Raw genomic sequence first — 11713 nt, 5'->3', positions numbered from 1 at the left:
TTCCTGAGAAGGAAAGAAACTCTTTCCAGACCCACACAAAAATGGACTCTTGTGCAAGGGACAAGCTAAGGTGTCTGTAAGTACAGGTGTTCAGAGGATGTAGATGACTACTCGTGGCATCCTTTTCAAAGTTTGACCATCCATTTTTACATTTTGATCACTACATTTTGACTCATTTTCTGTTGTTCTTATAAGATAATCTTTAAAATCACAAAGTCCAAACAACCTGGCAAAATGACCATAAGAATGACAAACTTCCTATGGAGTAAGTAACAAAAATGAAGCCACTTCAGCCCCAGGGCAGGCTCACTTGAGACGGTGACCTTTTCAAAAAGTGTTTTTCTTTCACATGAAATGTAATTTTTTGTTTCATTTCCAGGAGAGAGAGATGACAAGAGAAAAAAAAAAAAAAAAAAAAAAAAAAAAAAAAAAAAAAAAGCTGTGTTTCATTGTTCTATAATTTATTTTCCTATGATTTTTTGCCTTTATAAAACAAAATTAAATTTAAGAGGCTTTAGTTCTTAATTTTATATTTCAGATTGAGAATCTGATTTTACTTCAAATGCTTTTTTTAATGTGGTTCCTCTCATTAGGCTTTAAAAGGACATACTAAACTCTCTGGAAAAGGGTCTAATTTCTGAAACTAGCAGTCAGTCACATGCCTTCAAATATTCTCCTTCTGCATTATTCAAAACACCTACAGCTGAGTGTGTAACTTAGGCAACCTGGCTTGATATTGAATAATGTAGTCACTGCCGTGGCACTTAGAAAGATGTCTGTACCTAGTAAAATGCTATTTTTGTGGGTTGTCTTGTTGCTTGAGGGATCACAGAAAACTAGCCTGAGTACTACATTTTTTTTTTCCCAGAAAGTATATGATTTGGATGTGTGTTTACAAGTTTTTTGGTTGCTTCTTTTCTTTTCCCCAGCCTTTGTTAATTACCTCAATACATGTTTAAAGCCTACCATTAATTGCTATTGAAGTGCATTTAATCTGAAGCAAAAGTTTCTGCTATTTAAGTCTCTTGTCAGGAAACCAAGTATTAGAGTTGTTTGGTTTCTTATTTCCGAAGCTGTTTAATGACAGCATAAATATTCAGCCTGACTCTGAATAGGTAATTAAAGCCGACTCTTGGCCAGATGTTCCCCTTTGTTGCCTGGCGTGGAGCTGAGGGAAGAGCAGGAAGCTGCAATTCCAGTGCCTGCTGTCCCACTGCACTCTGTGGTATTGGAAATTGTGTGAGTTAGTTAGAGTGCCCCCAAGAACAGAAGGTTTCTCCCATGTGAACAGAGGAATGAGCTGCTGTCCTCCATCCCAGAGTGCTCCTTCCCTATCTCCTCCTCAACCGTTTAGAAAATCCCTTTGTGCAGCGGATTTTGGGAGGCAGGAGGAATGAGTTCTGCATTTTCCCTGGGCGAGACAATGGATTTCAGGATGAGACAGTCTTTTAAGTGTGTACAGTGTGGGTGAAGGCTTTTGAGACGAGTCAGGTGTGCAGATGTGAAGATATTTACTGCTTTAACTTTTGTGCCACACCTTCAGTCCCCAGAGGCAATAAAGCTCTCAGGGAGCAGAGCAAATGCCATGAGAGCAAGAAACCAGGGAACAAATAGAGGGAGATGCTGAGAGGAACCGGCAGTGCCAGGGGCTTTGCTTCAGAATTCCCTGGTCCTCAGGGGTTTCACAGGGATCCCACCTTGTGTGAGCAACAGCTCTGGTGAGAGGATTTGGGAGAACTTTGTGTGGATTTTACCCTGTCATGAATACCAGTGACCTCCTGAGCCCAGGAGTCAGCAAGGACTGAGGCTGTGCTTGGAGTGAACGTCCTTATTTATTTCACGTGAAATAGTAGCACTGCTTTCAAAAGATGAATGGCTGCTGAGGCTGGAAAGTAAAGGAGAATTACACCATGAAGCACGGGTGGACAAGAGGAAAAATATTTTCTGGCTTCAGGATTGTTTGCAGGAGGATACCAGCCTTATTTTTATTCTCTTGTGCTAGTAAAGGCTTCTTACTTAGTTTGGAAAACTCTTAAATTTCACCATGGATCAAGTGCCAGTAGAGGTGTCTCTCTCCCAGGTCCTGGAGACAAGCAGCTAAAAATCAGTGCAAACAAGAAGTTCTTGGCCTGACAGCACTGCAGAACCATGTGGGAGAGCTCACTCCGAAGACAAATATAAAGAATCCCATACCGTACAAGCCACCCCGTAAAGCATGATGTCAGGGGACCCGTCCACGATTTCTGCCTGTCCGGCTTAGCTGTGCCTACACCCCTGACAAGCGGGGGAGCAGCTGGGGTAACCTTCGCAGCCTTCTCACGCTCCGTCCCTGCAGGACCCCAGCTCCCTTTCCCGGCGCACGGGGCTGAGCCGGGGTGTCCCCTCCGGCCACAGGCAGGGGTCTCTTTCTACGGCTGTCACCGCGGAGGGCTTTCCGCTTCAGTGGCCGTGAAATCCGCATCTGGGGCCGGGCCGCCCCTCAGTCGCAGGCGGCCCCCCCGCCGGTGCCTTCCTTGTGCGGCTGCGGGGCGGGGAGGGGCGGCGCAGCCCCGCAGCCGGCGCGGGAAGCCCGTCAGCGCCGGCCCGGGCGCGCAGCCTCTTCCCCTCGGCTCCGCACCGGCCGCAGGAAGGCGCAGCGGGGCGGAGACTACAGCAAGCGGCGGAGCCTCCCCCGGGGTGGGCAGCGCAGCTCCGCCGCCGGCCCGTGCCCCGGCGAGCGCGGCGGCACCGGGCCATGTCGGAGGCGGAGAGCGGTGCCGCAGGTGAGGGGGCCCCGCCGCAATGCAGGAGCGCTGCCGGCGGCCACGGCTCGTGGGGGGAAACGCTCTGGAGCCGGAGGGAGCCCCGTCCGGAGCGGGGGAAGGCGGGAGGCGGCAGACAATGTCCCGGCTGTGGCCGCGCAGGCGGGGCAGGGCAGGGCCGGGCCGCCGGCCCCGCGGTGCCCGGCTCGGGGGATGCCCCGCGGGCAGGGCCGGCCGGCGCCGGGCGCTGCGGCGGGCGCGGCATCCCCGCCGGACGGGCCTTTGTGGCCGCGTCCTCCCCGCGGGTCGGGGTCTCTCCCTTTCCCAGCAGCGGCCAGAGGGAGGAGGGCTCGGACTGGAGCTCGGGGGCTGCTGCTGCCATAGAGGCAGCCCCCCTGTATAGCGAGGAGCCTGATGCACTGGGAAAGAAAGACCTGGCAGCCGGGTGGGAGAGACGGCGCTGTCTGACTGAGCGCCTGAGCATCCTGGCGCAGCCCCGGGGACCAGCGAGGTGTAGGGGTGGGGGAAACCCCCACCGGTGCCGGTTTACCACGTTAAGGGGCCCACATGTCTCCGATTCTGCAGACTTGACCCGAGATGAGCTGAATCTTGTTTTGCCTGAAACAAGGATGCTGTGGGTTTGATCCGTTTGGGGTTACACTGCCCGATGGAAACAACACAGCCTTTTGCAGGACGGGGTGGGCTCTCCTTTTGTGGGAAGGGAGCTGGGGGAGGGAAGAGGATTCCTAGGATACAAATGATATGGGTGAATAACCCTAAGGGAAATGCAGACTCAGCCTGATCTCATTCGATCTCTCCATGCCTTCTTCCTCACTGTGTGCTGCAAAGGCTTGAGGAAACTGCAGTGCTGAGCCAACGGTGCTGGCAGAAATGTGTGAGGAAACTTAAAAGTTTAAGTTTGATTATAGTAGGATTTGGGGAGCGTTTTGAATGACATAGCTTAATTTCGGTGTAAGTGGAATAAAAGAGCCATAAAGTGTCCATTAAAAAAACCCAAACTAAACCAGAAAATACTACTTAGAAACTAGGTGGATCTTCAGGATGCTCTACTGGCTTCTTCCCCCTCCCCATCTAAATGTTCTCTCCATGCTTCCTAAATGAAGTCTCTGATGTCTGTTTGGTTTGAAGTAACCTGTAACAATTTTCTAGCATGCAGCTGACAAAGGGAAGAATAGACTGACAGATTCATTTGTCTTTCAGATGACAGGGTATCACGTTCTGTTTTCTGCCAAGTTGCAAGGTTGGTGCAATGCAATACTGAAATGAAGTAACTTGTGACATAGTGAGAATCTGTGCAGGAGGGATTTGGTTAGAAGACAGAAGACCAGGTAGTAAAGCAATGATTTGTGATGCCAGAAATCTTTATGTTCTTTCCATGCGCTGGAATGCGGAGACTGTCAGGGGAAAAAAAGGCTTGAGGGATAAAGTGTGATTTAGTGTGTGTTGTATTGACAGTATTGAAGCTGCAGCCACTTCTTGCAGCACAGTACAATGCATAAAAGAAATGTCTGTATGTAAAATAGCTGAGTGCTGTATGCAGTGCCTGCCCATCATCTTTATAGCTCCACTTAGCACAGCACTGCGGTATCTGCAGCTTGGTGAGCGAAATTGTTCATACCCAGGAGCTACTGCATGTAAAGCTTCTAATTATACTGATTTCTGGCATTTTTCAAGCCTTTGGCTTGTAATTGGGTAATGCTGGTTGAGCTGACAAGTTTTCCTTCATGACGGGCACCCTGTAAGCTTTCAGTCTGAATGTTTAGTTCACTCCCGTGGGGACAGCACCTGGTGTTCAACAGATCTGTCCCTGCAAAGTCTCCCCAAAGCTTCAGTCAGCTGTAGAGAGGCCCCAAGAGGTCTGTTCTGTCCTGAGGCATTTTCAGCTGATGCATTTCTGGGTAAAGGGGCTTTATCCTGGTCTGCAGGGAGTGACCAGGGTTTCTGACAAATGCAACTGTCACCAGGAGCTGGGAGAGGATGCTGCAGCCTTGGGTGTCAGCTCAAGTTAGAGCAGCCTCTGGGAGGCCAGGTCTGTGCAGCACGGCCAGAATGCTGCCTCTGCTATAAAAGACCTGATCCCTTCATGAACATGTCAGGGTTTAGGATATGTTTTGCTTTGGTGTCTCATCTTGTGCTTCTATTTCTGCCAAATGCTTCTTTTGTTGGTTGAGTTGATGTGACCTGCCATGGCCAATTTCTCCCATTTTCACGGCAATGCTGTTGAAATTTTTTAGGCCCCTTCTGGACATCATATCTGCTGTTGCAGTTAAGTCTGGATTTCTTTTCATTTTTTCCTTTTAAAGTTACAGATCTGGTCAAGTATTTTAAAATTTCCAGTTACTTGTTCTTCCAAGCTGTTCCAAGGGATGAATTCCTTTTTGCTCCCCTCTACTATGATTTCACCTGTTCTCTCTATAAATGCACAAAGCAACCATCCGTTTCTTAAAAAAATCTTAAGAATATACTTTTTACTTTAAAACAATAATATTAAAAGATCCCATTGTGTCAGTTTTCTCTACCTGAATTGGTTCTGCCTTTTGACGATGTGTCAGATGGGATTTCACAAGTATTTGACTTCAAAGAGCATACCAGTTATGGTTTTAGAAACTTCTCCCTGTGGATGTTTTAGTCTGTAGGTATTGTGAAGAAGCAAATTGGCTTTTTGGATTTTAAAAAAAGCTGTGCTGGCTCCCAGAAAATGTGAAAGGAGTAAAAAACAATGCACGCAAACAATGCTACTTTCAATTAAGAGCATGAGTACAGTCATGACCTTAATTTGGTTTGAAGCAGCATGACCTTTTTGGGGAGTTTGCATCTGTTCCTTTTTTTAAATTTTCTTCAGTGAACTAGCTGTTTATATTTTCTTTATGCAGCTTTAGTGAACTTTGTCCATCCACAGATGACTTCTTACATAATTACTGAGGTTTTGTATGGCACTTGTCACGTTTCTATTAAATATTCTGGCTGGTTGAAAAGAAGGATGGGTGAGGCTCCAGGTTGCATCAGGTTGGTGTTTCTGCTGTGGTGAGAGCGGTGCCAGGAGGACCTGGAGTCTGTTTCAGGGGGAGCTCTGATGTCCATGGGCTGTGGCTGTAAATGGTACACTTGCTTCACAGATGTTCCACTGCAGAGTGTGCAGCTGTTTGGTGCTGTAAGGTCACAGATGTTGGTGTTGCACTGAGGGAATGCTGCTGCCAAGGCTGAGCCTTGGTGATCTGAAATGCCTGTGACAGACCTGCAGGCTTCATCTTCCTCGCTGTGACAAGTGTCCTGGCTCCTGGGTCATTACATCCAATCTGCCTTTTCTCAGTGACCAGGCACATTTTTGATATTGGAAGAACATTACATAGCTCTCATTATTCAAAATGTGTCAGCTCTGGCCCGTGTGCTGTGCTGTTAAGAATCATAGTGATATGCATTTAAAATAAACAAATGCAAGTTTAAAATTTTGCTGGAACTGCTATTAAAACAGCGACTTTGCAGTGTTTTAAAATTAGTATGGCAGTGGTGATCTGTGTCAGCAATCAGTATTAAAACAGGAAATTCCTTCAAAGGCTGTCTCAGAGGGATTTGAGAAACGTTTTCATGTAAATGAAGAGGAAAATGCGGTCATTTCTAAGAAGTAAGCAAATAAATAAACGAAACTCCTCAGAATATGGTGGCCAGAAGGCCTAGAATGCCTTTGTTCTTCACCCAGGACTGCACAGGGTGTGTCAAGGGCACCAGAGTGGCTTTGTGAGCTGTGCTGGTGCTCCCCTGCCCTTGCTCAGTGCTCTCCACTCCCCTGTGAGTCATGGGTGCTCCCTGGCCCAGATCAGGAGCTCTGTTACAGGTTTGCAGCCTCTGAGCACATGGATCAGTTCCAAGGGTACCTAAATTTGCAAGAATGGTAGACCTGGAGAGGATTTGGCTTTTAGCTTTTAACTCAACACTCACAGGCTGTGCTCTGCAGATGCACTCTCTGAGCAATATTGAGAGAGACTTCTAGTAATCATTACCAGTTGGAGTCCAGAAAAGTGTGGATGTGAATGTAGTTCAATAATAGCAATTCCGTATCATTTGAGGGAGTTAATTCACATTCTCTCTCTGAAGAAAATCAGTTCCTATTGCAGGAGCCTGCCCAACCTGCACTAGTTTCCTTGGGGAAGGAAGCAGAGATAAATTATTCTCCCTTTGCTACTTCCTTCGCCCAGAGGGAATGATCTGGGAACACAACTTCAATTTGTCCATTTCTGAATACATCCCTAGTTCTCAGTGCTATTCAGGACCAATCTCTAGGGTTGAAGCAGTTTTTCTCAAAGGGTTTACATTCCTGAGTACTCTATGTCCACCTGTCCCTACAATATTCTGTGCATTTCCATCCATGCTTGCTTTTTTTTTCCTGTTCCCTGTGAGGTTGGAAGAGTGATTATTTGGGTGTCTCTTTCCTCATTACAGGGATTGGGATATTTTTCTCTCTTGAGAGATAATAACACCATTAAAATAACAGCTCCTCAGTGCATCCTTGCACCTCCTTTTATCATTGTTTGGGAAATGTGACATTCGGTCAGTTTCACCATCATTTGAGGACTCTTGATGCCTTCTCCATGATTAAAGATCAGAATACCTGTGGTTAGACTGGACTAGCTGGCAACTAGTCCCATTCCCTGATGGCAAACAGATGCAACAAATTTAACATCTATCTCAAGTTTCCATGGATACCTGAGTAGAGCACTCGCAGTAATCAGAACGGCAGGGCATGCCACTTACAAAAGCTTTCAGTATTGGCACTGTGGAAGTGCTGCATTCAAAAATCAACCTTTTGTAGGAGCTCTCTTGCTTACTCAGCTATGGTCCTGTTAGGGTTTTAGCCACAGGAGCTCCTTTGAAGGTTGTGCCAGGGGCTTGTCACCGTGACAGTGTAAATCTGCAGTTGGTTTTCTGGCTGGTCACTGTGGTCTCTGGGCATGCACTGTCATGGCACTTGAAGGTAACAAGGTGTTAGCATAAAAACCTCTGCAAGTGGATTTTGGTTGGTGACCCCATGATTTTGTGATCTGCTCTATAAATACTAATAAGGCAATTTCTTCTTTTCTTATCAGGTATTTTTCCTTTAAGCTTTTCTTTAAGCCTGGTAACTGTGTGTTTTCGAGAGCAAAAAGAAAGAAAATCTGGTTTTTGATGTAGCAATGAAATATTGCTCAGAAGCTAAATCAATAGCCATAGACTGTGGTTTCATAGATGACTTTGCTAATGACTTTTCAAATGTGATACCTACATTTGATGTTTTGTCGCAGTTACTGTTTTATTTTTCCATCCTTAAACAATATAGGGTTTAATAGCCTTGAAGAATATGGAGGGATTTATATACAGCATCACTCATGCTGATTGCTATAAGTAATGGCTATTCTAGTTTGGCTTTTCTTTTTACCTTGCCCCATGCTTATCCTTTTTTTTTCTTCCTTTGAATTGATGAGAGGGGTTGGTTTTCTCTTGTCAAGACTCTGTAAATGTGTGAATCATGTTAAGCCTTCCAGAAGATTGTCAAAATGAAGACAAACATATTCAAATTTTTTTCCCAATTCATGTTTTAAGAAAAAGGTGTCACTACATTCATCCAGCTTGATGCATTGCAAGATGCTGTTTGAATCTAGGAATGCTTGAAAACTAAATAACCTTTTTGACTTCTAAGTAAACAAATGCCCCCTAAAATGTTCTTATTCCTGTGTGCTGGATGCACAGTCTGAAAACCTGAACACTGATTCTTTGAATGTCTTGATTGAGAAAAGTAGGATTGCATTTTCAGGATACAATTGCATCTTGACGTGGTTCTTAAATAGAAACTTGTAGTCAAACGTGTTTATAACTGTAATATTTTGATCTTGTTTTTTAAAAAGGAAAAGCAGTGAACCAGTCCAGTTGAGCTGGGAAATGGTGTTTTTCTCAAAGAGAATGATTAACATCACAAATGTTGTGGTTTTGGGTATGATCCTAGGAATTAAAGCACAATCTTAGTAGTGCCATTTCTGACAACCTTGCAGTGAGCCAAGTAGAGGAGGTAGGTGAGGACAGACAAGATGATGAAGGAGAAGCAGCAGGAAGCCTTTTCCAGGAAGGTTCTTTTCATCTGAGTTCTGTACATCTTGTGGTTTTGTTTTCTTTTCCTTACGTGTTCCTGGAAGCAGCAAGGGAGGAGGTGAGAGGTACAGGAAGACGGTGCTTGCTCAGAGGCAAATAGTGCAAGGAAGTGTGAAGGATGCAAGTTCAAAGAAGAGCTTATTGAAGGAAGAGAAGTTTAATTAGTGGGCACTGAAGGTGTCTCTTACAGAACTGTCAGGGAATATTTAGGGAAATCACGGAGAATTGTCTTTTACCACTCTGTTGTAAACCCACCCTTATCACAGCATGTAGCCTGCCTTTGGCAGCAGGTAAACCAGGATCAGAGTTGTGTCTCCTGGCAGTAATGCATGACTGTGGAAGAGCTGGAATGTGGGAAGAGAGGGATCACTGCAGGGCACTGCTGGTGAGTTCCCCTCACCCCAAGCTCTGGGGCATGAGCAGGTTTTGAGCACACTGGAATCCCATCAGGGGTGGGGAAGGAAATGGGAGGGAAAACGGAGCTGGCTGATCGCAGAAGCTGGAACATCTCAGGTCATTCAGGGTGAAGCTGGATTTGAGACCTTGAAGTGTAGATGGTGAAAGGGTTTGAGCTGAAGGTGGCTTAAGGGCAGATTTAGCTCTCGGTGAGGACCTGCTGGGGCATTACACACCCAGTGAATGTGATTGCTCAGCTTTAGTCCATCTTACCAAGCATCAGGGAGGTCAGATCACTTGTAGGTAAAGTAGTTTAGCCTATGTCCTGTCAAATAGAGAAGAAGTGAGCATAACCCATGTGGCATTTTCAGAAGGTTATTGCGAGTTCTTGCGTGTTTCTTTCATCTCAAATTAAGTTCACAGAAAATTGGTGGCATCTTTTGGTCTCCCTTTGTTGCTGAGGCTCAGGAAAATGAAAATGGTCCACAGAGTGAATGATGGAATGAAACTGGGGTTGGTTTTTGATACTCTTAACTTAATGGTAAAATCTTAAAATTACCTTAGAAAGCATTCATAGTGTAGTAAAAATGTAATTCCTCTAGTCAAAGCATGATCGTGATGGGAGACAATATAAAAGCAATACATGGAAAAGGTCAAAGTTATAATGACAAACTTGTCTTATTTTTAGAATTCTGTGCAAAGTATTGGGAGATTTTTTTTTTTAAACTTAGGAAATCCTTGTGCACTAATTGGTATCAGTGCAATGAATTCCACTTCTTTGGGGGACCAGATATTATGAAAGGGTATCAGGAAACTTGGATTTGTATCAGAGATTAGCTATGGCTGTATTCATGGAAGAGAAGTGTATTGCAGTCTTGAGCAAACCAGCTGGATGCCTACTGGCATTTTAAAACAAAGAACTCTAATTCCATTGATGGTCATAACAGTGGTGCTATTGGTTTCAGTAGGAACAGAAGGTTCTTACTTCTGATATGACATATGGGATCTTTTTATTATGCATAAGAATATTTTAAGATTTTTTTATTTGCTTCTCTCCATCTCTTTTTTTATTGTTCTGTAATTATTTTAAAAGGCCATCTTTGTATTTGCAGTAAATGCTCTAGGTTGTCACGTTACATTTGGAAGTTCTGACATTTTGTGCTTAATGCAAAGGAAAATCTCAGCAATAGGAAAAGCTGAATAAGGTTTTCTTCATCAATGCAGCAGTTGCCAGCTAATGGCAGTATAGTAAACCCTTATTTTCTTGTGCAAACATCATTAGGAAGGTTTGCTTGGGTCAAAAGAAACAAATCATTTTGATGTTCAAAAGGTTATAATCTTTTGAATGAAAAAAATGGGTTTATTCCATTCTTTTGTTGCCTGATGGCTAATCTATACCCATGTTTCGTTCAGTACATCCTTATTATTCCCTTTTTTCCCCTTGTTTTTTCCTAAATTTTAAATCTAGATATAGTGCCTGAATGGGACATAAAAAAATTTGGCTAAGAGTTTGGTATTACCAGCAACCTGACTGAGAGCAGAGCAGTGTATATACACATAGCAGCAGTCACCTTTACCACATGCTGGATGGCTGGAAATTCCAGATAAATGGCCATGAGATATGTGCAAGTGACATATTTGTGACATATTCAGTGTGTTCATGGTGAATTCAGTTAACATGGATTTATTGGAGCCACAAAGATCAGCTGCAGTAGTGACATTTTTAGTAGGTCTAATGCATCCCACCTTCCCCTGTGCACCTGGTTCAGCAGCCTACAAATAGCTGAGTGCTGGGATGATTTGGCTTTTGGAGCAGTGGATGTGCATTACACTAATAAAAAAGAGTTATTGCAGCTTTCCTTTTGAGCCAGGGTGGTGTCCTGCAGCCACTCTCATCTGGGAGTTTGGGAGAGCCTGGAAAAGGCTGTGCTGGGACCCACTGGTGTCTTTATTGTGAAAAACTTACTGAAATACTGGAACTCTGATCTGAAATGGGGAATGGTATTGATCCTGTTGTTAATTCAGAAAATTGTGGGAAGAGTTTGTGTTGGGTTTGTGGCCACTCTGTCAGGATAGAAATATAAATTAACTTGTGTTGATTGGGATATAACACACACTGGTGTTCAGGCATGTTCTTACAGAGGTGATACCACAGTGATGCTCCTTTGCTTATTCTTTGATTTGTGAAACAGCTGTAGGAGAGAGATCCAGTCACATGGGAGTGAGGTCTGAGAAAATTTGGAAAGTGCAACTTCTCTGGTGAAGCCTTTGCTTTTGTAGTCATCACTCTAAAGTAGTGCAGAATGTGCCTGAAATGGTTTCTGACGGCAGACATGGGGGTTGCATCCTTATTTCTTCTTTTTTACAAAGTCATTTCTCTTTCATGCATAGAACTGGTGACACGAGGCACATGCAGAAATGCCTCCCCTTCCCTGGTG

At 44.6% G+C, this 11713-nt stretch overlaps 1 protein-coding gene across 1 annotated transcript in view; it reads left to right on the top strand.

The window, feature by feature from the left end:
* Positions 1-2637: 2637 nt before the first annotated feature.
* HSPA12A (heat shock protein family A (Hsp70) member 12A) overlaps positions 2638-11713 on the top strand; it is a 52094-nt gene continuing 43018 nt past the window's right edge. The window contains exon 1 of the mRNA XM_041415660.1: positions 2638-2762. The gene's annotated coding sequence lies outside the window, so the exon portion shown is untranslated. The remainder of the gene's footprint in view (positions 2763-11713) is intronic.

This window comes from Onychostruthus taczanowskii, unplaced genomic scaffold, assembly GCF_017590055.1.
Source record: "Onychostruthus taczanowskii isolate IOZ18803 unplaced genomic scaffold, ASM1759005v1 scaffold5, whole genome shotgun sequence".
Lineage (NCBI taxonomy): Eukaryota > Metazoa > Chordata > Aves > Passeriformes > Passeridae > Onychostruthus > Onychostruthus taczanowskii.
The sequence above is the reverse complement of the archived record's forward strand: the minus strand, read 5'-3'. Positions and strand labels throughout refer to the sequence as shown.